Source organism: Pseudochaenichthys georgianus, chromosome 22 (genome assembly GCF_902827115.2).
Source record: "Pseudochaenichthys georgianus chromosome 22, fPseGeo1.2, whole genome shotgun sequence".
NCBI lineage: Eukaryota > Metazoa > Chordata > Actinopteri > Perciformes > Channichthyidae > Pseudochaenichthys > Pseudochaenichthys georgianus.
In genome coordinates, this window is record NC_047524.1 from 27,867,196 (window position 1) to 27,893,579 (window position 26,384).

The 26,384-nt window shown below is 41.9% G+C and overlaps 1 protein-coding gene across 1 annotated transcript in view; it reads right to left on the reverse strand.

Annotated features, from left to right (window-relative positions):
* The window catches only part of lrfn5a (leucine rich repeat and fibronectin type III domain containing 5a), a 235,376-nt gene extending 210,200 nt beyond the window's left edge, over positions 1-25,176 (reverse strand). The window contains exon 1 of the mRNA XM_034110917.1: positions 24,338-25,176. The gene's annotated coding sequence lies outside the window, so the exon portion shown is untranslated. The remainder of the gene's footprint in view (positions 1-24,337) is intronic.
* Between the last annotated feature and the right edge of the window lie 1,208 nt (positions 25,177-26,384).

A 26,384-nucleotide genomic window follows, 5' to 3' on the forward strand; every position in this document is an offset into this window, starting at 1 on the left:
AAATGTATTCGGACAAGTAAATTGCCAAACTCACTTGTCCATGGACAAGTACTCTCTAAAAACTTGTTCTCACACTGTAAGGGCATGTTGAAACAGTTATTGCTTTATTGAATTCATCCTTAAAAAAACAGCTCCATGTCATCTGCTCAAACCGTGCTGCTCTGTCCCCAGCCGTGGGTTGGTTTTTATGAAAAGCTATGAATTGGGTTGGTCAATATTTGAAGAGTATACTCTAAATTCCCTGAATTACTGGCAACTTCCTCAAACCATGTAAATGTCCTTCAGCCAAATATATCAAGCCCCCCGATTGTTGAGTGTTTGCCGGTGAGTAGCAGCTTGCTGAGCTCAGGTTACTGCCAAGCAGAAAGAATCAAACACAGATCATTCTGCCAGCAGCTAGGATTAGCTGGCTGCGTGTTATACTATGTGCTGTAAAAAGGCAGGATAAGTGGGAGGCAGAGACTTGGAAGTGATCCCTGCTTGTAAAGCAGATGGCTAAACCTTAACTAGCCAGAGAGCCAACAGCCTGTTGTGAAATGGATGTGAAAGCAAAGACACCATAAAGCCATGTTATTAACGGTGTGTAACTCTAAAATAATAGCATTACAGGGGAACAGAGCAACAGAACCGGAACCACCCGTATGTAAACAATGCATATTCAAATCAGATTATTACATGGCTTAGTTGAATACTCGATTCTGATTGGTCAATTCAGAACACGTGACACGTTGTTAATACCGAACAGACAGACCGCTGTCAAGGACTTATCAAGGACCGTTGTTAAGGACGCTCACATCTTCAGAAAGAAGTCCGGTCGATTTAACTTGTTACGTCCCCACTAAGGTCTAGGGGACCTGGAGACAATAACGTACAACCAATAATTTGGTCAGAGAGTCAGAGTAAAGGTTGACAAAAGGTTTATTCCTTGTAACCTATCATAACATACAATTAAACAGAAACACTCTGTTGGTGAGGAGGAGGAGGAGGAGGAGGAGGAGGAGGAGGAGGAGGAGGAGGAGGAGGAGGAGGAGGAGGAGGAGGAGGAGTCAAAGGATTGTGCCAAACAAAAGAAACAAGCATAACAAAACCAGGCCTATCTCTACAACTATCCTTTGAAACCAAACTCAAACAAAAACCCTCACTAACTAACTACAAAGAATTTGACAAAACAATATACAGGGGTGGCAACAATCCGCTTACCTAGTGTGTCTAAACAATAGTTAGCTCGGTGGTGAGAAATGTCAGACAGACCGCTGTCAAGGACTTATCAAGGACCGTTGTTAAGGACGCTCACATCTTCAGAAAGAAGTCCGGTCGATTTAACTGTATACAGTTGGGCCGAAAAGCAAACTGCATGCAGTTTGCTTTTCGAACTGGGACATGAAAAACAGCGGAGAAGTAACGGGGCAGAAACCCTCCTTTTTACATCAAACGGCGACACATATTCAGTGTGCAGTTACTTTGGCATTAGGGCAGGGATATCTAGATACTTTCCAAGGTTTGACATCATGAATTGTGCTACTTTTAAAGCAAGCAGCGATGTTTTCAAATCTGTAATCAGAAAGCTCCTTAAAAACGCTATCGAAGCAGTTCCTGCCGCCCGTTGCTACGTTAGTTCAAACGGTAACAACGGACTATTTTTCTTAGCGGATGCATGAAAATTTAAATCAATAAAATCATTTTCTATATCCATAAAAGCATTTCAATTAATATTGGGAGTCATAACGTTACTTTGTTGAGAATGTGGCCATGTGTAATAAGCGGGATAAGCGGAGGGATCTAGATCGGCATGCCGATCTAGATCCCTCCGCTTCGCGTCGGGCTCCTGATCAGCCTGTCGGTGTTCTTTTCCCCATAATGACCGCGTCGCAGCACATTATCCCTTACATGTATTACATGATAAAAGTACTTGTAAATGTTTTATATTAAGTTTTTCCAATTTAAACTAGTATAATTTCCAGGTTCAAATTTGTGTTTTGTGTACAAAGGTTTGTATTTTGCTCTGTTGTGATTGGTCAAACGCTTAGAGATTTCCCACCCCTTAGCCTACCACATACAATGTGTTGGAGCACTAGCGAATAGAAGTGTGAGTAGTATGTAGTGATGTCACTATGTTCCAGAAGTAAACCGTGTGGGAGAGAAAGAATTTGGGATTCTAACTTGATACCTAATCTGTTGTCGGGATATCAATGTGTGGCCCAGGTATATTTTGCAGCCCACCTCACCTATAGGTATTAGGGGTGTTGAAAATAATCGTTTCTACGATGCATTGCGATGCGGACGTGGACGATTCGGTCTCGATGCAGTGACGGAAGATAATCGGTTATAGAGTAGTAACGTTGCTTCCTGATTTTCCGGCCGCGGCTTTACTATAACGTTTTTCCTGTCACTTTAATATGAAATCGGTCGGTGACGCAGAGATCAGGGAACAGACGTGACAGCGGCACAGCAACACGGAGCAGTCTGCTTTATCCACCAACACAACACCACCAGTCCAGAACCAACAGCAGAAGGACCCGCTCTGAATCACTCCAGGGTCCCTGTGTCTCTGAGCCGCAGCGACACGGAATGTGACAGGGATTTATGTTTTTCAAAAATAATCGCGTTACAATCATGTCAGGTTTTTGGTGGATTTAATTAAGTCTTGGATTGCAGAGTATGAATGTCCTCTAGCAATTTTCAGACGACATATACGTGTGTAAAGTTTGTGAAGGCAGGAGGAAAAAAGCTTCCGCGATCACCGTCTCCTCTCCTTTCCTCCAAGCCCCGCCCCCTCCCTGAAAATAATGAGTGACAGGCTGATAGTGACCCGATAGAAACTTTATTATTCACTTAATCACTGAGATATAATGAAGCTAATTTAATCTCATACATGCATGGGATGTATGTAACAGTAAGACAGAGAATGTGAGTGTGCACCCACATGCAGTATTTATGTTTGTATATGCTGTTGTAAATACTCCTGTTGTCTGCTGTGTTCAGACTCATGTCCTGTGTGTGATCCTCATTCAGGACATTCAGTGTCCTTTCTTAACAGAAGACCGTTGCTAGAAGCTGCAGCTAGACTGCAGAAGCATTAGCTTTTTGTTTTTGAGGATGGAACAACTTCACACACGGAGGCTAGACCTATACAATTCATTAATTTTGGTTTATAAATTAATGTCAAGACATTTATGTTATTGATTTCTGAAGCACTTTCTAAATAATAAAAAGAGAGTTCATATGTATTTACTGCATGTATGCATTGATGAAAAATAAGCCATGTGCAGTAATATAGAAAATTGAGGATGCAACGCATTGGTATGAATCGTGATGCATCGGGATATCGAACCGAATCGAATCGTTGACAGGATAATCGTAATCGAATCGAATCGTGAGACCAGTGAAGATGCACAGCCCTAATAGGTATGTGTTCCTCCATCAGAGAGCCATCGGTGATCATGCTTTACAGCACATGGTAGCATGGAGTGTAGCACGGTGCTTTGCACCCCCCCCCCTCATTGGACTGACATTACTATGCTGAGCTTGCACTGTTTGATTTGATTTGACTTCTAAATATTAATTTCCAACACTACAGGTAGGATCTTATTCTATAGGAAACACTTCAGCAGCAACACATAGGGATGCAAATACAACATTCCCACATGACAAAGACTTACACCCTGCTTGTGGTTGTAATCAGAAAGCCCACACACCATCCACATCTTCAGCTTAGATCATTACTCAAGTACTTCCCTAGAAAATACGGTCTACTGCATAGCAGCCCTGCAGTGCTGAAGCAGAACATTTACTCGTAGCTAGCGCCTGCTGTGTAGCGCTAATCTGTGTGTGAACAGATGGCACGCACTAACAAGCTAGGCTAAATGTAGCTACTGTTGGCATGGGCCAAGACTGATCTCTGACTTCTGATCCCAAGCCTCTTAATTAAATGCACCATGTAATCTATTCGGTTTGCAGTCACTCTGCTCCTCCTCCTGACCTGGCCAACCCGGTGATTAACACATCACACTGTTAGTCCAATTAGATTGACAGAAAGCCCCCCCATTTACACACATTGCTGTTAATGGTGGTGTCAATCAACAATAAGGAATCTTGTCAAAGGTGTTGCAAACCAGATGGAAACAAGTCAGGTTAAAATGCTGCTACAAGAACTAAAGCAAGAAGGGGTGGGCACATTGATGGCACCATGGCATTTGACGTAGCTCTGCAGCTGCAATATATAGCGACCGTTAGATTGAATGTGCATTGAAGGTCTCCTATCATGTATGTTATACATGAATATGTGTCCCCAGCAGTGTTGGGTAACTACTTTTGCCGGGTAAAAAGTAGTGTAACGCGCTACTACGGAAAATGTGGTAATGTAACGTAGTTTCTTCTTCAATTCGCCGCAACGTTACTTTTCCCAGGAACGAGTGACAGTGACATTGCCTACTCAGCTGTGTGCTTACGCATTAGGCACGAGCTCTCATTCCACACTGTACGTCAGTGACCACCAACTGGCGGCCCGCGGGCCACATCCGGCCCGCCAGACATTCTCATCCGGCCCGCACGACGGGGGTGACTGTGGCGTTGGCGGAGTGCTTACTGCGTTCGACCCCCACCCATTTCTTTGTTTACAACGTCTCGTGAGTAAGGTGCAGTACCGGAGTCCAACAGAGAGGCAGCAGCTGTGGGACAGTAGACTGCGTACTGCGAAATCTTCCTTCCCCTGAAGAAGAAGAAGAAGTGATCCATCATCCTTCGTTTTGAAGAGTCTGGTTAATGCGCTCTGCACCACAGCAGTAGCCCCGCTGCGACAGAGCCCAACAGAGAGGCTGGAGCTGCGGGACAGTAGCCTAGAAGCAGGGTTGGGTTGTAACGGAATACATAACGGCGTTACGTAATCAGAATACAAAAATCAAGTAGGCTAACTGTATTCAGCTGGCGTTACATTTGAAAAACGAGTAATCTGATTACAGTTAGTTTCGTAAACCTGAAGTGAATTCCTTTTTTTTCTCCCGCGGGGGGTGGGGGGGGGGGGGTGGTCGAATAATCGATTATTATTCGCCAGGGCTGCCGAATAATCGATTTTGATCATGGTCAGTTTCTGGCAACCCTACTATTGATATGATTTGCACTAGCTTTGCACCTATTTTGGGGCTAACCTGTAACCCTTAATGATTATGATTCTATATTGATATTGTTTGATATTATTGTTTAGTGGTGGTGTTGACGCCTATAGCCCAATGTTTTGTTAAGTGCTCTGTGTCGTTCTTTTTTAATAAAGAGCACAAAAGACATATCTGTTATGTCCTCCAGAGTAGAACTTTATGTAAGCCTACACATTTAGGAACAGAGATGGGGTTCTGCCCAAAGTCGAGCAACATAAAAGTAACGTAAAAGTTACTTTCCTTGGAGGGTAACTAAGTAAAGTAAGGGATTACTTTTTTAAAGAAGTAACGAGTAACGAGCAAACACTACTTTTTAAAAGTAACTTGCCCAACACTGGTCCCCAGTGGGTCAATAGAATCACAAAGTGTCGAAAATAAAACCCTCTCTCTTTTCCTCCTTACCCACATCTCTAAAAACGTGTGTACACTGGAGCTGATTCAGATGTGCTGCTGATATTACGTAATATCGGAAATGTGGGCTGGGCTCTTTTTTTAATTTCTTTTTTGATGAAGCTACGGACCCGGAATCTGCCCTTCTCTAACTGGGCTGACATAGAGGGGTATGAGGCTAGAATGGATGATCTGGTTTGTATTTTGATCAAAAGACTTCAGAGACATGTTTTTTATAAATCTGAGACCTATAATATGCCTACACATAGTATAATAGGAGACCTTTACATCAAGAGCCTCAGATTAAATAAAGGTCATTTGACTGAAGTCCGAGGAGTCTCAGAAATCCATACAGCCAATCAGATCTCAAAGAAATCTACAGTTTTAGCTATCATTATAGTACATAAATATATATTAAATTGCTGAGAATATGTGTCACTGTGATTGCACAGAGCTGTCTGAGAAGTCAAACTGGAAACACCAATAATGTTGCATATAAACTGTCCCTGAAATGTCTACGAGCTGTAGCTGCAAGTTCCTGGAATGTCTACAATACGTTTTAACTGCCTGGTGCTGCTGTCCATGGTGCTGAGATGTGTACATCAACTGCAACCTTTAACTGTCCATAGGACTGATGTATACTGAAAGCTCTACCTGTAGTTTTCCATCTGGCTGAAATATGTACTGAAAATTTAATCTGCAATCTGTAGCTGTCCATGGTGCCCGTGTATCTATTTAAAGCTTTACCAGCAATGTTAAGCTGTATATGGTGCTGATTAGTGCTGCGTACCGGTACGCCGAACCGGTACTGGACTTGTAAAAAGTTTCGGTTCAAGTCCGGTTAAAACCGGAACGTCGGGAACCGGTACTTGGACTCGCAAAAAAACTAGCACTTACGTATATTCTGGTGTCTGTGGTTATTTAAACATTCCCTGATGAACGTTATTCAGCGTCAATAAATGAGTGCTAATCCCAGTGTGCTCAGTGTACAACATCACATGTCATTTCACCTTCGATTCACGGTTTGAAAACGTAGCATTTCGCCACATGCTAATGCTAACCGGAAGTGAAACATTTTCAGAATAAAAGTATTAAGTTAATAGTGTGAACTTCCGGTTTTTTCAGAATAAAACTGATTTAAATTAAATAGTGTATTTAATTCAAATTATGCCATATCAACATTGATTTTAATTTCTAACAGTATGTATGTACATCACTATGTATGTAGTATGTACTGTATAATGTACACATGTAGAGTTGTAGAAAATACATTGTGTACAGACACAGTACAGTACACTGACTGTACAGTCACTACAGTGTAGCCTATACTGTATAGTCGGTGTGTAATGCGTATAGTCTACTCTACACTCTATCTTTCAGCAACGTGTTAGGGATTTAGGCTCAGTCAGCTCAGGGACTGTTTGGTTACTTTAGTTTGGTAAATGAAATACATGTTTGAACTTTGTAGTAGTTCACTGTCGTTGCTGTCATAAGTCATTTGTAGACTAAGTGGCAAAAAGTGTTTTTTTTACATTTGTACTTTGTAGAGAAATGTAGACATAAGTTGGAAGGGAGCGCAATAAACCTGATGAGTTTGAATTTGAGTTGATTATGAGTTAATTTTCAATTGATAATTAGCTCACAATAAGTTCACTTTAGTTACTCACACAACTTGACACAAGCCATGAACCTGAACCTGAATGTGAGTCCAGGTACGCAGCACTCGTGCTGATATATTTACTGAGAGCTGAACCTGCAACCTGTAGCGTTCCATGGAGGTAATCTATTGACGATAGCTCTACCTGCAACCTGTTGCTGTCCATGGTGCTCATCTATTTACTAAGAGCTCTACCTCCTACATGCAGCTGTTCATGGTTCTAGTCTATGTAATAATAGCTCTACCTGCAACCTGTAGCTGTCCATGGTGCTCATCTATTTACTAAGCGCTCTACCTCCTACATGCAGCTGTTCATGGTTCTAGTCTATGTAATAATAGCTCTACCTGCAACCTGTAGCTGTCCATGGTGCTTATATATCCACTGAGATATCTACCTGCAACCTGTAGCTGTCCATGGTGCTTATATATCCACTGAGATCTCTACCTGCAACATATAGCTGTCCATGGTACTGATATATATATATACAGTGGGGCAAAAAAGTATTTCGTCAGCCACCAATTGTGCAAGTTCTCCCACTTAAAAAGATGAGAGAGGCCTGTAATGTTCATCCTAGGTACACTTCAACTATGATAGACAGAATGGGGGGAAAGAATCCAGGAAATTACATTGTAGGATTTTTAATGAATTAATTGGTAAATTCCTCAATAAAATAAGTATTTGGTCACCTACAAACAAACAAGATTTCTGGCTCTCACAGACCTGTACCTTCTTCTTTAAGAGCCTCCTCTGTCCTCCACTCGTTAACTGTATTAATGGCACCTGTTTGAACTCGTTATCAGTATAAAAGACACCTGTCCACAACCTCAAACAGTCACACTCCAAACTCCACTATGGCCAAGACCAAAGAGCTGTCAAAGGACACCAGAAGCAAAATGGTAGACCTGCACCAGGCTGGGGAGACTGCATCTGCAATAGGTAAGCAGCTTGGTGTGAAGAAATCAACTGTGGGAGCAATTATTAGAAAATGGAAGACATACAAGACCACTGATAATCTCCCTCGATCTGGGGCTCCACGCAAGATCTCACCCCGTGGGGTCAAAGTGATCACAAGAACGGTGAGCAAAAATCCCAGAACCACACGGGGGGACCTAGTCAATGACCTGCAGAGAGCTGGGACCAAAGTAACAATGGCTACCATCAGTAACACACTACGCCGCCAGGGACTCAAATCCTGCAGTGCCAGACGTGTCCCCCTGCTTAAGCCAGTACATGTCCAGGCCCGTCTGAAGTTTGCTGGAGAGCATTTAATGATCCAGAAGAGGATTGGGAGAATGTCATATGGTCAGATGAAACCAACATATAACTTTTTGGTAAAAACTCAACTAGACGTGTTTGGAGGAGAAAGAATGCTGAGATGCATCCAAAGAACACCATACCTACTGTGAAACATGGGGGTGGAAACATCATGCTTTGGGGCTGTTTTTCTGCAAAGGGACCAGGACGACTGATCCGTGTAAAGGAAAGAATGAATGGGGCCATGTATCGTGAGATTTTGAGTGACAACCTCCTTCCATCAGCAAGGGCATTGAAGATGAAACGTGGTTGGGTCTTTCAGCATGACAATGATCCCAAACACACTGCCCGGGCAACGAAGGAGTGGCTTCGTAAGAAGCATTTCAAGGTCCTGGAGTGGCCTAGCCAGTCTCCAGATCTCAACCCCATAGAAAATATGTGGAGGGAGTAGAAAGTCCGTGTTGCCCAGCGATAGCCCCAAAACATCACTGCTCTAGAGGAGATCTGCATGGAGGAATGGGCCAAAATACCAGCAACAGTGTGTGAAAACCTTGTGAAGACTTACAGAAAACGTTTGACCTCTGTCATTGCCAACAAAGGGTATATAACAAAGTATTGAGATGAACTTTTGTTATTGACCAAATACTTATTTTATTATTATTATTTATTTAATTTAATTATTTTCCACCATAATTTGCAAATACATTCTTTACAAATCAGACAATGTGATTTTCTGGATTTTATTTTTTATCTGTGTTCGCCATTTCGACAGTTCCTCAAATTACTGACTACATATGAACGCATCCCTCTGACCAGCTCGTCCAATGAAATGACGTGCTCGCTCTATGACGCGTTGAACACAATGGGAGCAAATTACTCTGAATGCTGAGACGCAGCACCTGAGATTACTTCCAAGAAGTTGTTCGCGTTCTCAATTTTTTACGTTTAACGTTATATTCGTTCGGTACACTTCGGTACACATGTGTACCGTACTGAATAATTTCGGTACGGGTACGTGTACCGTTACACCCCTACAAGGAATCCATTTAACCAAAGTGAGATGCAGCCCTGGACCCCCTTCTCTCTCTCCCCCCTCTGTTCCTCTGTGACTCCATTAGGTCGCTGTCCGTGGTGCTGAAGATCTATTTCAAGCTAGTTTTGGATACTGTAACTGTCCATGGTGCTGATGTAACTACTTTAGCTTGTAGCTGCATTTTCGAGCTGTCCATGGGGCTGAGATGTCTTTATTAAGTTGTTATGCTAAGTTCACATTGTAAGTGAGAAAAGCAACGTGCTACAAGACTTTGTTCAATGCAAGTGACAAAACATGAAGCTACAAGCTGATACCTGTGCTGCAATGACTGAGAACTAAAACCAATCATATGGTTTTTTTGTTTAACCATTCCTGTTCCCCCTCTCTCGCCACTGCTTCTTAACCACAAAACTACTTAACCGAGTGCTTGAGCAGAATTGTAACACCGACAATGTAGCTTGCCACGCATTGGATGCTTTTGTTGCTCATATATTGGAAGTTAAGACGATTTTACGATGTCGTTGTCTATGGTGTGAAATCATGACCACAACAAGTGCACTTACAACATTATATGGAGGTAATAGATGAGTAACACAGTGCAGTGAGATGGTTAAAAAGTGCTATGTTGGCCAGAGTATCAGATTTGAAATGTAACAATGTGCTGACTTATGGCTTTCATTTGAGTTTGTAGATGTAGAGGGTACCCTTTATGATATTGAGTTGATCTCATTCTGTCTGCTTTAACATGTGCAGTATCCTCTCTGTAGTATTACAAATGTGTGTGTTATCTTCCCTGTATTCATGCTATTCTAACCTATAGGATTTGCTCTACTGCTGCACTAACCCATTTCCAATTGGAGCATTTCAGTTATCTAAAAGATGACTGTCCATAATCTCTATGTCTTGAATGGTGCCCTATATCGGCACTAATGAGGGCCAATTGATACGCATTTGGTATAACGAAGATAGGGATTCTGAGTGATCATGTAAAAGATCCACCATGTAATATACTCATGTAATGCTCAGACTCTTTCAACCACAGCTGTAGTCTTGAGGAGGCAGGGATGGTGTGTATCCCTTATTCAACCTGACAAGGTGAGGGTGCAGTTATGTATGGGAATGGCCAGGGGAGTATATTCCAAAGAGATATAAACACACACACATTTTTCCCACCAATGGAGTGTTGTAATCTGTTTGGAATATTGTCAAAGCATGTAGAATAATCATTTGTGCACAGCTTTATCTGAAAGCAATTCATTAATTTGTATGGTTTAGGGATGCTCCGATCGATCGGTCACCGATCGATATCGGCCGATACTCACTCTCTACCGATCGATCGGTGCTCTCTAAACATGCCGATCGCGAGAGCCGATCGCATGACGTAAAATACATGACACTTTTCTCTGTGTGCGGCAAAACAAGCTCGCCAAAATGGCTTCACCGGTCTGGCATTATTTTAAGGTGTCCGAAAAAGACAGTAAAATAGCGGTATGCAACGTGTGTGAAGCAGAAATCCTGCAGCTCCGCCCGCCGGACCGGAGCGACACACACAAGAGTTAGACCTAACACACTTAGCTATTTTATCTACCTCTGGAACTAGCTAAACTAGTTATACATATATTTATTCTTCACTGTCGGGTCACTCATTACTGGATCAGTGAGCTGCATGAGATACTGACAGGCTGTCAAGAGGGGGAGGGAGAGAGGGGGGAGAGAGAGAGAGGGAGAGAGGAAAAGAGAGCGCTTCCGCTCATCTCTCCCGTGTTATTCTCCAAAGTGAATGTAAACTTGAATAATGTACATAATTTGAATGTAATAATTAAGTTGGTTGTTGTTTGTGGAAGTGCCAGTGAATGAGCCCATTAACTAAGTTTAAACTAGGGATGCCAGCGATTATTCGATTATTCGAATATTTGCTACAGTCTCCATAATCGAATATTATTTTTAAAAATCGATTTTATTTATGTTTTTTTTTTATTATTTATGGTTTTTGTTTTTTTTCTGGCTTAGTTTCAACCAAAATATATATACATATATATATGCTAATAATAGTAATAGTATTAATAATTGTAAATGGTCATTGGTCACACCACCAGTTTGTTTTACTGTAAACTTGGAGGAAGCCTGCGTGCAGAGCAGACTGCTGCTGCAGCACGCTACACCCCGACCCCGCCCCCCTCTCCCTCACACGTGCGACTAAAGATGAACAAAGCGGAAGGTAAAAAGAGTTCCTCCTCGTGGAACTACTTCGAACTTACAAGTCCAAAGGAAGTTAAATGCAAGCTCTGTGAAAAGACGTTGGTCTATCACAGCTCAACCTCAACAATGCGTTCGCATTTGAGTGCGAAGCCAAAGAGGTTACAGAGAAAGACGCAGCACAGCCGGCCATTACCAACTTCACTTCAAGGCCACGTCGTTGTGATGACATGCTTGTTTGTTGTTTGTACTGTTAAACATGTTACAGTAAAGAAAACAACGGAATTCCCTTTTTTTTTTTTTCTCTCTCTCTCTCCCGCGGGGGGGGCGGTCAAATAATTGATTATTATTCGCCAGGGCTGCCGAATAATCGATTTTGATCATGGTCAGTTTCTGGCAACCCTAGTTTAAACATCACTTTAAATGGAAGATTTAAAGTGATGTTTAAATCTTCCATTTAGGCCCCGCCCACTCGATCGGATCGGCGATCGGTATCGTTCGATACTGATTCCGGCGATCGGCCCCGAAATTGGCGATCGGAGCATCCCTAGTCTGGTTATTTAACCATAGCATTTGAAAGTCTTTTCTGTGAGGCACTTTAACTTGGCCACGGGAAGATTCAAAGGGAAGAGTGTGTCTACCCCCCCCCCCCCCTCCCGCTGCGTTCTCACCACCTGCATTCATGTGTGTGCATACTAATAACTATTCTGTCATGATTCTGTCTTGTTAAGGATCAGGTTTGTTGAGGCACACATTCTGTTATCATCAGTTTGAGATAACTCTCTTGATAGTTCATAATACTTTTGTGTTGATCACTTGATCTAAGAACAAGCACATTGAATTCCAATGACCAAAGGAATGAATCGGGAAGGAACTATTTGATTTCTTATCATCCTGGTGTGTTTACGGTAATAATCTGTGATTAATTGTAGTTCAAGAGATACACTATGACAACAAGAACACTTGATTGTTTATTGTAGTCCTGTAGAACCACACTAAGTTTTTTATTTTAGTCCTAGCAATACACACACACTGTTTTATTGTTATTGTAACGATACACACGTTGTGGTAAACAGTTAAAACAAATCACAAATCCAACTTCACAACATGACATGTAGGTATTCCACAACATTCAAATGCAGCATGCTTCACTATGAGAAAGGCAGCATGCTTCACTATGAGAAACAGCACTAACAGGCATATAGGGTTGCACGAGCTCAGCGAGAGTGTCAGCTGTTCTATAGTTGTAAGGTACGGATATGCATGCGGTGAATTAGGATACCATAGTGGACATAACCTGACTGCATTTACACAAAACATCAAGTCAATGTATTGTAGTAAGATCTGTATACGTGTTTGCCACAGTCTGATCCTGCTGCATCTGTCTACAAAGGTGATTTTCCAAATACGACAAAGAATTGTTCTCAAAGCTTTTCCCATCATTGATGTTTCTTACACTTTCCCCTTGTGTTTGTTTCCGAGGAGCTTCTGTACTGTAGCTAGTGTGGTCACGATACCCACATTTTGGTTTCGATACCAAGTCAAGAATTGCGATTCCGATTCTTTTTCGATACTTTTCTTAAAAAAAGGGAAACAGTCTTAAATGTAATTATTGTGCTTTATTTCACACCAGAACCATAACACAAACTTTTAAACAATGAGAACAATAAATAAAATAAATGACAAGAATTTGTATTAAATACAATTCAGCATCATCGATAAACAACTTTTTGGTTTTTCGCTTCTGGCGTCATTTTGTCAACAAGCCGAGGCGCAGCGGCAGTTGCACTCCCACTTGCAGCCATGCTTCTCGTTTTCTCACATGCTCTGGCAGCTAGCGCGTGCACGAGAGGGGAGGCACTTAGAGCGTTCTTGAGAGGGAGGGACTGCAGGCACGGCTGCAGTGCAGGGAGTGGAAGCAGAGCGCTGAACACACACAGCTCTTAGTAAAACGGTGCTTTCTCACCGAAGTACTTTCCCCCGTCATTCTTAAAGTACCGATACTAATGAAATGGAGGAATCGTAACGTTTTTAACGGCAGGGTATCGCGGTACATTTCAAGTATCGGTACACCGTGCAACTAGGGATGCACGATAATTATCGGTCCGATATTAGGAATTATGACGTCATCCCGATAAACCCGATACCAGTATTAATAGCCCCGATAATATACAATATATTTTTTGGGTAAAAAAAAAGAAAAAATACTGCGGTGTGGGTGGATTGGGATGAGGGGCGCTTGTTTTTCACTCGGCTCCTCCCGTTTTGCCAGTACTGTGGTATTAGTGGTTTAGGAAGAGGGGAGTTCTTCACAAATCCAGCGCTCCCTAATACTTCGAACCTGATCAGTCACCTGAAACATCGCCATCGCTACGATGGTGTGTTAAAAGCGTACGAAGACAATAATACAATACAAAGTGTGTGTGTGTGTGTGTGTGTGTGTGTGTGTGTGTGTGTGTGTGTGTGTGTGTGTGTGTGTGTGTGTGTGTGTGTGTGTGTGTGTGTGTGTGTGTGTGTGTGTGTGTGTGTGTGTGTGTGTGTGTGTGTGTGTGTGTGTGTGTGTGTGTGTGTGTGTGTGTGTGTGTGTGCGTTGGAGCTATGTGCAACTCAAGGCATATGCTCGAACCGGAGCTGCCTGGACGCTGCAATCATGTTGCTGAGTGTGCTGACTTCTCCTACAATGTCCCACTGTCTGACTTCCTGCATAAAGTCAAGTGCTCGGCGCAGTTGTGGCGAAATGTCGCTCCTCTGTTTTAATTTAAACAGCTCCTTATATCCGTTAGCGCAGCTAGCTAGCACCAGATGCTAACAACAACAATGCACGTAAGGTCTCTCTCTCGCTCGCTCGGACCACACATACACACACCCTCCCGGTCCTCCCAATAGCCAGTCGGTGAGCATGGAAGTGTGGTCTGCCACAAGCGGGCGGCAGGAGCGGGGCTGTCAGCATCAGCTTGTAGATGGTATTTTAAACTCGATGCGCTCTGAAACTACGGGGCGGCCAAGGTAAGAAAATACACATGCGCTAATCGCGTTAAAATAATTAGTGGCGTAATTTTTTTTTTTATTATCGGGTATTGGTCTTGAGAAGCAGGAAGCAGGAAGTTATCGGTATCGGTTTCAAAAAACCAATATCGTGCATCCCTACGTGCAACACTATACTGTACTGCTCAATTGAGCAATTCAAAGGCATGAAGTCCAGTATCACAGATTGGGAGCCATGTCTGGGGGCAGAATCCTCAGCTGTCAACTCTGTTGCAATATTTATAATTAGTACTATGATGATTGTAAAATCCGAAACTGGAAAGGCGGGAAAGCTAGCATCAGAATTCCTCACAATTGTATCTGTTTTATTGCAATGAAATCACTCCGAAGAATAAGTATATACGTGCAACTCATTAGTAAAGCACTTATAACACGAACACTGTCATACATGTAGTTCTTAAAGAGATTGTGTTGAAGCTGTTCTTGGAAATGCAGTCAACATAACTGGGAGTCATTCAGTGTAAAAGTACAGTAAGGACCAAACATACATGTGCCATCAAAGAATCCACTGATCTGGAAAGCAAGAAGGGAGAGCATTTTCAAAATTCCAATGTAACTTTTTTTGTAAATGAAACAGAAATGTTGGGTTCACATTGTAAATGTGGTTGGTGTGGGAATTCTCCAATTCGTCGTAACCTTAAACAAGTTTTAATGGTGCTAACAAAAAGTGCTTTGCTACCACAAGACAAAGGAACTCATTGTCAGTGAGTTGTGATGAAGGTTTGTCGTTTCCCACACCCTGGTTTCTTTTAGGAAATGTAATGAGGTTTAGCTGTAAAACAAAAACAGTAGGGATGTCCCGATCACCTTTTTTTGCTCCCGATCCGATTCCGATCATTTGATTTTGACAATCTGCCGATACCGATTTTTCCCAATCCGATCTTTATGCAATGCATTAAGAGAAAAAAAGGTAACAGATAACGGCTGGTCATCCAACGCGATGAACTCAGCTATCTTGGCTGTTATTTTGTTGGCCTTTTCACTGTTCTGGGGCAGTTTCTCTTTCCTTTTGAAAGTCTCTGAAAGTGTCGGTTGTTTCAGTGCCGTTACCTGAGTGGCCGCTGTGTACTCGCCGTGTTGTTGTTGGTGTTTGTTTCTCAGGTAGCGTATTAGATTGGTCGTGTTGAACGTAGCTCTGTTCTTTCCGCCTTGCAAACATTGCATCTGGCTGTTACACTGCCTTCGCTTTCAATTTGATAATACTTCCAAACTCCTGACATTTTCTCTGTCCCGACTCCCGAGTCACCAGCTGAACGTAGCCTCTCGTTAGCTTCCTGCTACTATTAGACACTGCGCCCACTCTGTTGCCAGATTTCAGAGAAATAAGCAACCAGGTCTGAAAACAAGCCCAAAGAAAGCAACACATACATGATGTTGTGTCATTTTAAACCAAAACTAAGTCCTCAGGATGACTTTAAGACGTGAACATGGTCATTTTTGTTTTGTAACATTAAATAAAAAAAAAATATTTTATAAAAAAACAAAACAAAAAACCCTGATCCCCGATTTTTTGAAAATCACGTGATCGGCGATCACGTGATCGGATCGGGACATCTCTACTTATTTGTGTTTCAGGTAATGTAAAAATAAAATAGGGTTTGTTTTAGTTTTCCACCTTCAGACTCACTAATTGTATTGTTTTTTGTTGATAATAACCACACCCTAGCACACACATAATTCGAGTCACCCGCAGAATCAATCCAGATGTCAGCACGTCAGGCCAGCTTCCTATAAGGCCTGCCTCTCCACTGCTAATAGGAAATGTTCCCTAACATCTGTGGTCTCCATCCCTCTGCTATCTCGCTCCTTCTCTCCCTCTATTCCTCTGTCTGTCTCTGAGCAGCAGAATAAATTGAATTAGAGCTCCACCACCCACTCCGCAGGATCCTGCAGCCCTCTGTCAGATAGCTAAACAGAGAGAGACAGAGAGAGAGTTGAAGAGATAAACAGAGGGCAAGAAGAAAGAAGGGTATAATAAAAATCCCCCCTGCCCCTATAAAGAATAAAGAAGAGTCCTTACAGCCTCTTTACTCGCCTGTACTACTGCTTGATAACAGCTAACACTTTTTTTGGAGGCTATTTGGGTGAAAGATAGTCAAAAAATGATAAAACAGTGGAAAAATGGAGACTGAGTTGCCTTTACATGGAATAAGAATGTTTGTATTATCAAGAAACGTTGGACAAGATGTCTATCCACATATTCTGTACACTTTAAATGCTTTTCGTTTGGCACCTAATCATATTAAATCACTCTTACCTTGTCATCTTACATTTTGCCGGCACGAACTTCAAACACAATCTGGTGCACAAATGCATCGCCATTCATCCCGAACCTAATGGCACAGCAAATCAGTCTTTTTAGGTGTAAAGAGAGGAGGTTCTAACACACTGAAAATGGAATGAAAATCACTAGTTTCTCTACCTCACTCAGTCCCACACTCCACACTTTTTTAGAGCCAGGGATTCATTTGCATAATGCCTCCATGTCCACGGGCCATCAGCACCGGCATGAGTGGCTCCCGTGTATAAATGTATTGCCTTGATCAATCAATGCGAGCTACTGTACCGGTACAAACCAATGGAACTCCAACAAAGAAAATGATAAAGCCACGTCATGACATGCCACTGTCCAATATCGGAGAATTATTACTCGAAAGACCCTCAATAGGAAACGTTTGGATTAAAATGTGCATTTGAGATCATTTCTGTTTGAATAATGAAGACATATCATTCGAATGTTCAGGTTTATAGAGAAAAATAAAGAGAGAAACTCCCTTTGGAGGCAACTTTGAGATTCTGGCCTTTTATATGCAGGAAAACCAATATAACACACTTAAGAAAAGGGAAAACCCCAAAAAGCATGATAGGCCCCCTTTAAATTAAATGATTTCCCTTTGGCGCACTTGCTTAAGATATTGTATTTTTAGGTGGAGTACTATTGTGAACACTAGGGGTTAGGGCTGTGCGATTATGGCAATAATCATAATCACGATTATTTGGGTCGATAATTGATATCACGATTATTTTGACGATTATTCATTGACCATTTATTGAACTTTAAAACAAATAATATTTTAGCAATAAACAAGATCAACAAATATGTTGGAGCACACTTCCAAAACCATACTAAACATATATTAATATGATAAATAAAAATAAATTAGCCCAAATTAAATCAAATATGGTGCAGTGCACGGTCACAACCTGCTGAAAACTCCTTAACATATAGCCAACATTTTGGTAAAACATATTCAACATATTCCACTCAGTTAAACGTTGAAGGCTGGCCAACCGTCATGGTCCAGAAGTAACAGGAAATAAATGTTGAACTACAATTTAAGACCAAATAAAAAAAATGTGGCCACCGTGGCAAATGCTGGTAGGGCTGCTCACGTCATCTCTTAAAGATTTTTTGCAAGAAACTGGTTTCAGAGATGAGCGCAGGCAGGTGACAATATTGCCACCTGTACTGAAGACTCTCTCTGAAGAGGAACTGTGCTGCCACATATGACACAGGGAAAAAAGAAAAGAGTCTGAACCCTTTCTTTGCCATTATATAAGAATAGTGTTGCTACAAAAGTATAAATTAGGCTTAATAATAAGACAACTCAGATCTGAAGCTACTCAGGAATCTGCTGCAACAGTGCAATAAAAAAGACAAAATTAATAGAATCAAACCCTTTTTTTGTTCGACTGGTTGGGCACCCTTCGGCTAGACCATAGGTCAATTGTGGTAGCAAAGTAGTCAGCTGAAGCCACATCTCTCTCAACTTCCCCACGGCATTTGTCATATAGTGCAGGCAGCGCAGACCTGCTGAAATAATACCGAGACGGCATCGCGTAACGCTTGTCCAACGTGTTGACAAGTTGCTTAAAGCCCTGGTTGCTAACAGTGCTAACTGGGCACATGTCTTTAGCGATGTGAAATGTAATGGCACCTGTAATATCTCTGTGTCTCTGCGAGCTCGTCGCGTAGGCCGTTGCTCTGCACAATGCGTCCTGAATCGATGACTGTGATGATGTGGTGGATGAAGTCGAGCGGGCATCTGCTTTTTGTTGTATTATTGCCCGGTCGTATTGCACTTTGTGGTTGTATTTCAGATGATTAAAGAGATTGGTTGTGTTAGCGTGTGGTGCCAACTCAACCTGGTAACAAATCCTGCACTATACTTTGTTTTGCTCCATGTCGGACTCCTGAAAGCCAAAGTACTTCCAAATAGTGGAAATAGTTTTACCCTTCTTTTTAACGAGTTGCTGCTCTGGTTCTGACATCTTCGCTCGCGCTGAACACTCACAAGTTCACAACACATGTCACTGTAAAAAATGTTTTGTTATCGGTCTTGAGAAGCAGGAACTTATCGGTATCGGTTTAAAAAAAACAATATCGTGCATCCCTAATTATTTCAGTTCATCGAAAAGCTGCACCTTAATGTTTATTTTATTATATTTTGTAGTTATTTGAGTGAATATTCACAGTTTAATAATAATTAAAAACCCAAAACTAATAGTTTATGTTTTGTGAGTACTAGTACAGTAAAGTTCAAATACAGATTATTTCAGTTCATCGAAATGCTGCACCTTAATGTTTATTTTATTTTGTATTTATTTGAGTGAATACATTATTCATAGTTTAATAATAATTTTTTAAAAATATGTTATGTTTTGTGATAATTTGTTCTGCTGTACCGAAAACGTACCGAACCGTGACCTAAAAACCGAGGTACGTACCGAACCGAAATGTTTGTGAACCGTTACACCCCTCGTGAATACTCATCACTATTTTTTTTAAATAATTTCTCAAGTCACTTACATGCTTGGAAGACTCACTCGGTCCCTAATTTTTGAATAACAATGTTTATTTCAATTATTAGGATTGACTTCTTAAGCCTAGTATTATCTTACCCATAAAGAATGAATCCTAGTAACTCAAAGTCAAAAATTCCAAATGTATGAAATAGGGATGCACGATAATTATCGGCCCGATAATTATCGGTCCGATATTAGGAATTATGACGTCATCCCGATAAACTCGATACCAGTATTAATAGCCCCGATAATATACAATATATTTTTTGGGTAAAAAAAAAGAAAAAAATACTGAGGTGTGGGTGGATTGGGATGAGGGGCGCTTGTTTTTCACTCGGCTCCTCCCGTTTTGCCAGTACTGTGGTATTAGTGGTTTAGGAAGAGGGGAGTTCTTCACAAATCCAGCGCTCCCTAATACTTCGAACCTGATCAGTCACCTGAAACATCGCCATCGCTACGATGGTGTGTTAAAAGCGTACGAAGACAATAATACAATACAAAGTGTGTGTGGTGTGTGTGTGTGTGTGTGTGTGTGTGTGTGTGTGTGTGTGTGTGTGTGTGTGTGTGTGTGTGTGTGTGTGTGGTGTGTGTGTGTGTGTGTGTGTGTGTGTGTGTGTGTGTGTGTGTGTGTGTGTGTGTGTGTGTGTGTGTGTGTGTGTGCTATGTGTAACTCAAGGAATATGCTCGAACCGGAGCTGCTTGGAAGCTGCAATCATGTTCATGTATCCGAGCTGAGTGTGCTGACTTCTCTTACAATGTCCCACTGTCTGCTTCCTGCATCAAGTCAAGTGCTCGGCGCAGTTGTGGCGAAATGTCGCTCCTCTGTTTTCATTTAAACAGCTCCTTATATCCGTTAGCGCAGCTAGCTAGCACCAGATGCTAACAACAACAATGCACGTAAGGTCTCTCTCTCTTGCTCGGGCCACACATACAAACACCCTCCCGGTCCTCCCAATAGCCAGTCGGTGCCTGCCGGTGAGCGTGGAAGTGTGGTCTGCCACAAGCGGGCGGCAGGAGCGGGGCTGTCAGCATCAGCTTGTAGATGGTATTTTAAACTCGATGCCCTCTGAAACTACGGGGCGGCCAAGGTAAAAAATACACATGCGTTGATCGCGTTAAAAAAGTTAGTGGCGTACATTTTTTTTTATCAGTTATCGGTATCGGTCTTGAGAAGCAGGAAGTTATCGGTATCGGTTTCAAAAACCCAATATCGTGCATCCCTAGTATGAAACAAATATTTTTGGGATGAAGTTGTACTTGGTGGACAGGAGGCTATGTCAAAGCTTCCAAACATTGAATATTGAAGGAAATATTTCTATAAAGTAAGGTTATATTTGAAATGCTTGGCCTTACAGATTTAAAGGTCCCCTATTATACTGTTTTTCATCAATATATTATAGATCTCAGATATATACAAAACATGTCTCTGAAGTGTTTGGCTCCAAACACCAAACAGATCATTGCAGCATTACCCATAATCCCCTCTGTTTCAGCCCTGTTTCCAAAGTGCTGATTCTCTGTCTGTTACTGTAGATGAAAATAAGGAGCCCCTCCCCACGCCCCTCTGAGAGACATTTGGTTACAAAGAACACAATGATGCTCTAGATTCAGGAGATTAGGGGGGGGGGGGGGGGTTACCTTGGTTGCTGATTGGCTAATGGTTGCACAAGCCAAAACATCGTTATGACATCATAAAGTGGCCAAAATCTGATCAGCTCATTTTCAAACAGGTTTTTATAGAAATGGATCAAAAAGAGAGAGAATCTTTGTTCCTGACACTTTCAGAGTCTCTTTCCACAGAGGGGAAGAGACATGAAGAAGAGGGGACACCTGTTGATGTAGAAGAGACATGGAGAAGAGGGGACACATGTTGATGTAGAAGAGACATGAAAAAGAGGGGACACATGTTGATGTAGAAGAGGCATGAAGAAGAGGGGACACATGTTGATGTAGAAGAGACATGAAGAAGAGGGGACACATGTTGATGTAGAAGAGACATGGAGAAGAGGGGACACATGTTGATGTAGAAGAGACATGAAGAAGAGGGGACAAATGTTGATGTCGAAGAGACATGAAGAAGAGGGGACACATGTTGATGTAGAGAAGAGGGGACACATGTTGATGTAGAAGAGACATGAAGAAGAGGGGACACATGTTGATGTAGAAAAGACATGAAGAAGAGGGGACACATGTTGATGTAGAAGAGACATGAAGAAGAGGGGACACATGTTGATGTAGAACAGACATGAAGAAGAGGGGACAAATGTTGATGTAGAAAAGACATGAAGAAGAGGGGACACATGTCGATGTAGAAGAGACATGAAGAAGAGGGGACACATGTTGATGTAGAAAAGACATGAAGAAGAGGGGACACATGTTGATGTAGAAGAGACATGAAGAAGAGGGGACAAATGTAGATGTAGAAAAGACATGAAGAAGAGGGGACACATGTTGATGTAGAAGAGACATGAAGAAGAGGGGACACATGTTGATGTAGAAGAGACATGAAGAAGAGGGGACACATGTTGATGTAGAAGAGACATGAAGAAGAGGGGACACATGTTGATGTAGAAAAGACATGAAGAAGAGGGGACACATGTTGATGTAGAAGAGACATGAAGAAGAGGGGACACATGTTGATGTAGAAGAGACATGAAGAAGAGGGGACACATGTTGATGTAGAAGAGACATGAAGAAGAGTGGACACATGTTGATGTAGAAGAGACATGAAGAAGAGGGGACACATGTTGATGTAGAAGAGACATGAAGAAGAGGGGACACATGTTGATGTAGAAGAGACATGAAGAAGAGTGGACACATGTTGATGTAGAAGAGACATGAAGAAGAGGGGACACATGTTGATGTAGAAGAGACATGAAGAAGAGGGGACACATGTTGATGTAGAAAAGACATGAAGAAGAGGGGACACATGTCGATGTAGAAGAGACATGAAGAAGAGGGGACACATGTTGATGTAGAAGAGACATGAAGAAGAGGGGACACATGTTGATGTAGAAGAGACATGAAGAAGAGGGGACAAATGTTGATGTAGAAAAGACATGAAGAAGAGGGGACACATGTTGATGTAGAAGAGACATGAAGAAGAGGGGACACATGTTGATGTAGAAGAGACATGAAGAAGAGGGGACACATGTTGATGTAGAAGAGACATGAAGAAGAGTGGACACATGTTGATGTAGAAGAGACATGAAGAAGAGGGGACACATGTTGATGTAGAAGAGACATGAAGAAGAGGGGACACATGTTGATGTAGAAGAGACATGAAGAAGAGTGGACACATGTTGATGTAGAAGAGACATGAAGAAGAGGGGACACATGTTGATGTAGAAGAGACATGAAGAAGAGGGGACACATGTTGATGTAGAAGAGACATGAAGAAGAGGGGACACATGTTGATGTAGAAGAGACATGAAGAAGAGGGGACACATGTTGATGTAGAAGAGACATGAAGAAGAGTGGACACATGTTGATGTAGAAGAGACATGAAGAAGAGGGGACACATGTTGATGTAGAAGAGACATGAAGAAGAGGGGACACATGTTGATGTAGAAGAGACATGAAGAAGTGGATGTTGCATAATAGGTGACCTTTAAGTTAAGATATAGGGGTAATAAAGCAAAAGGCTTGTGGTTTTTACCATTTCTTTACTAATTAAAAACAGCATAGTTTAAAGTGATGTTCATCTAACTACAGTATGTTCTATAATGTGATGTGTCCTGCTCCTACGGGATGTCCACAGCAACCATAGCCTCTTGCTGTGAACTCACAATATGCTTCCACAAACGCAAAGAGAATAGAACAGCACTGTGAATACAAATGTTCAAAGCAAGTAAACAGCACTTGTTAATGTAGTGGTTCTTCTGAAAAGGTTCTTTTTGTTGGCTATACTCATTTGACTCAATTCCTGATATTCAAAATACAAACAACAAATAATGAGTAATGTTTCACAACAACAGATTAGGATTATAACAAATTACACATATATCATAGTGAGTGTGCGTAAATGGATAGTAAATGACTAAGACTGGCTCAACACACTCTGAAGGTTTTTTTGGGGGTAATGTTCAATTTAAATGCAATGTACTGGTGCCTATTCAGCCCCCTGATTGGACAGCAACATGCACCTGTCATTGTATGACACACACACACACACACCACACACGCTTTGTGCCAACAAGGTTGGGGCTAGGGTTCAACTGCGCATGCGCAAACACGCACGCTCAACGGTTTACCTTATAGGCTTTTATTTGCGGGTGTTTAATACTACTTCACAGTCTATTATGGGAACTATGGAGCCTAGACACATTACACTTCCCCTCCTCCTCCCTTCTCTGTCGAGGTACAGGTGCAGTGTTTTGTGGGAGTGTAACATAATAACTATATTTTCTTAAAACCCGTTAAAATCATCGCGTAGGCTGTCGGGACATTTCAGTGTACCGTGACTGAAGACAAAAACTCGCAATCACAAGATATGTTCCTATTGCGTTAATAGCACGTCAATGTGAGCGCGTGCACACACACCCTGACGTCTATTCACAGCACACAACTGGGTGCAGAGCTACTGAAATGTAACCACACATTTGAACACACTCTCTGTTCTAGTCCCATTTCAGCTTCCAGACTATGTATTTACAGCAAAATAATGAAGAAACAACTCTCCCTCTGCCCCTCTACAAGCAACCACCCTTCCTCTGCTGTAACAGAGACAAAGATAGGTAGGGGGAGCCGAAAACTGAGCAGTCATTTTGCACGCATAAAACAGATAATAGGAGTCTAAACTTTACCTCTTTCCGGATGTTACGGCGCCTTGGTTAGCTGGGTGTCAGGTCACAATTATGTTTCCAAATCCAATAAGTCGAACGTTGGTGTTGATGATAGTTGTAACTCCACACACATATGTTCCAGATAATAGAATATGGCCCATATATGTTTATATCAAGGTGTAATATCCTTGCTGTAAATTCCGTTTGGGTTTATAGTTCAATCCGGTGTTCCAGAGGGGTGCATCCGTTTTGCATTCTCACAGCACCCGACGACTACATCCTCCTCCACTCTTTTTCGCACTCTCCCCGTCTTCTCCTCCCGGTTTCATCCCTCCATCCGCGGGGTGAGGGAAGAATCCCATCAGAAAGAAAGTGAAATTGACCCCCCCCTGCCCTTCAAACGCTTGTTTTCTTCTCTTTTGCTTCCTCTTGCGCTCCTCCTTTTCCCGCCGGTGGCTGTCCTCGCGCAGGTGTAATATTGAAGAATTCCACCACAAGAACAAATATCTCAGGTACAAGGGCAGAAAAGTCCACGTATTCCAATACAAAAATAACCCAGGTTAGGTAGAGTTTGTTAAACAGTCCTTAAATACCACAGCTCTAGCTTTCCTGCGTTGTTGGAGACCATTAAACATTTCTAACGACGGATGTTTGGATACTCTCTTCACAGTCGACTCCTCTCTCTGTCTCCGAGTCTCAGTTTCTCACCCTCTGTTAACTCGACTCTACCGTCTAGAGTAGATCAGAAGAAGAAAAATACAATAAAATAAACATGAAGTTACGTCCCGGTAAAGGCGTATTCCCGTCACTGACACCGCTATTTTAACGGTACAGTCCCGCTGAAGCTCCTCGCAGGTCGCTTCTCCCGCACCGTTAATCCATTTCGCGCAGCGGGCATGACATGACATCTGTCAGGTTTGACAGCATGAGTACAACTTCCTGATGGGGTTTTCAAAATAAAACCCATCTATTGTTCACTATATCACGTATCCATGATCTGCACATGATATGTCTGGCCTCTATCATGCATTATGTATGCACTAATTAATTACACACTAAACTGTCAACTGGACTGCACTTTTGGGGTCTCCAAAATCTCCAGGTCATGTGTAAATGATCTGTGGAAATGTGTGCAATTGTACTTATATTGAAGAATATGCACTGAAAAAAGACTAAAATATCTAATGGAAGTGGAAATATACCAGAGGTCAGTTAAGGAAAACGTTTAGATAATGCTTAAGGGTTAACTCCTTATCGCAGTACCTGGCCGATGATAACGCTTATGAAAATTAAAACCATTGATCAAATAACCATATATATAAACCATAACCATACTCAATACAAACTAAAGAAAATAGACAGCACTACAGGGAGAGAAAAAAGTAAGTGTGCATTTCCAAACCCAAACCTCTAATTTATCATCACACTGCTTCAAACTCAAAAAACACCTTATGTACCCATGCTTTTATTTTGAAGCAAAACTCATCTTATTTCCGGACTGCGCCTTGGTAATGCTGTGTCACTTGACGAAACTTTAAGGTTGCTGCGTGGAAGTTGCTGAAAGCCCTCTCTGTACTGCACTCTGTGGCAGTCCACAATCATTTAGCTGGCCTGTGCATGGGCTCAAATTGCACTAAAAACTACAAAAAAGCTATTTGAAGATAGATAATAATATTAATGTGCGTATCGTTTGCCAGACAGAGTGCTCGAGCCTTTTCCTTGCAGTCCCTGTTTGTCATTCACTCCGCGCACCGTCGATAAAACTAGAGCGCGCGAAATCGGGGAGCAAGTGCGGCTTTATCTGGCCCATTTGGAACTGTACACTTCCGTAAAACCAGATATATAGCCACTGCCGAGATTGCATTTTCTCAACCATATCTTCTCTGGCTTTATAAAAGGCGTTTCTCTGTGTGAAAGAGGATGAAGTCTGAAATAATAACTCTGTCTCTCTTTCTCTCTCTGCTGTTATACAGAATGTTGAACATAAAGAAGAGGAGGAGCAGATATGAATTATTCCATAAAGTTAGTGAATGAGCTTCATCATCAGGGCAGTATTGTATGGCTTAAA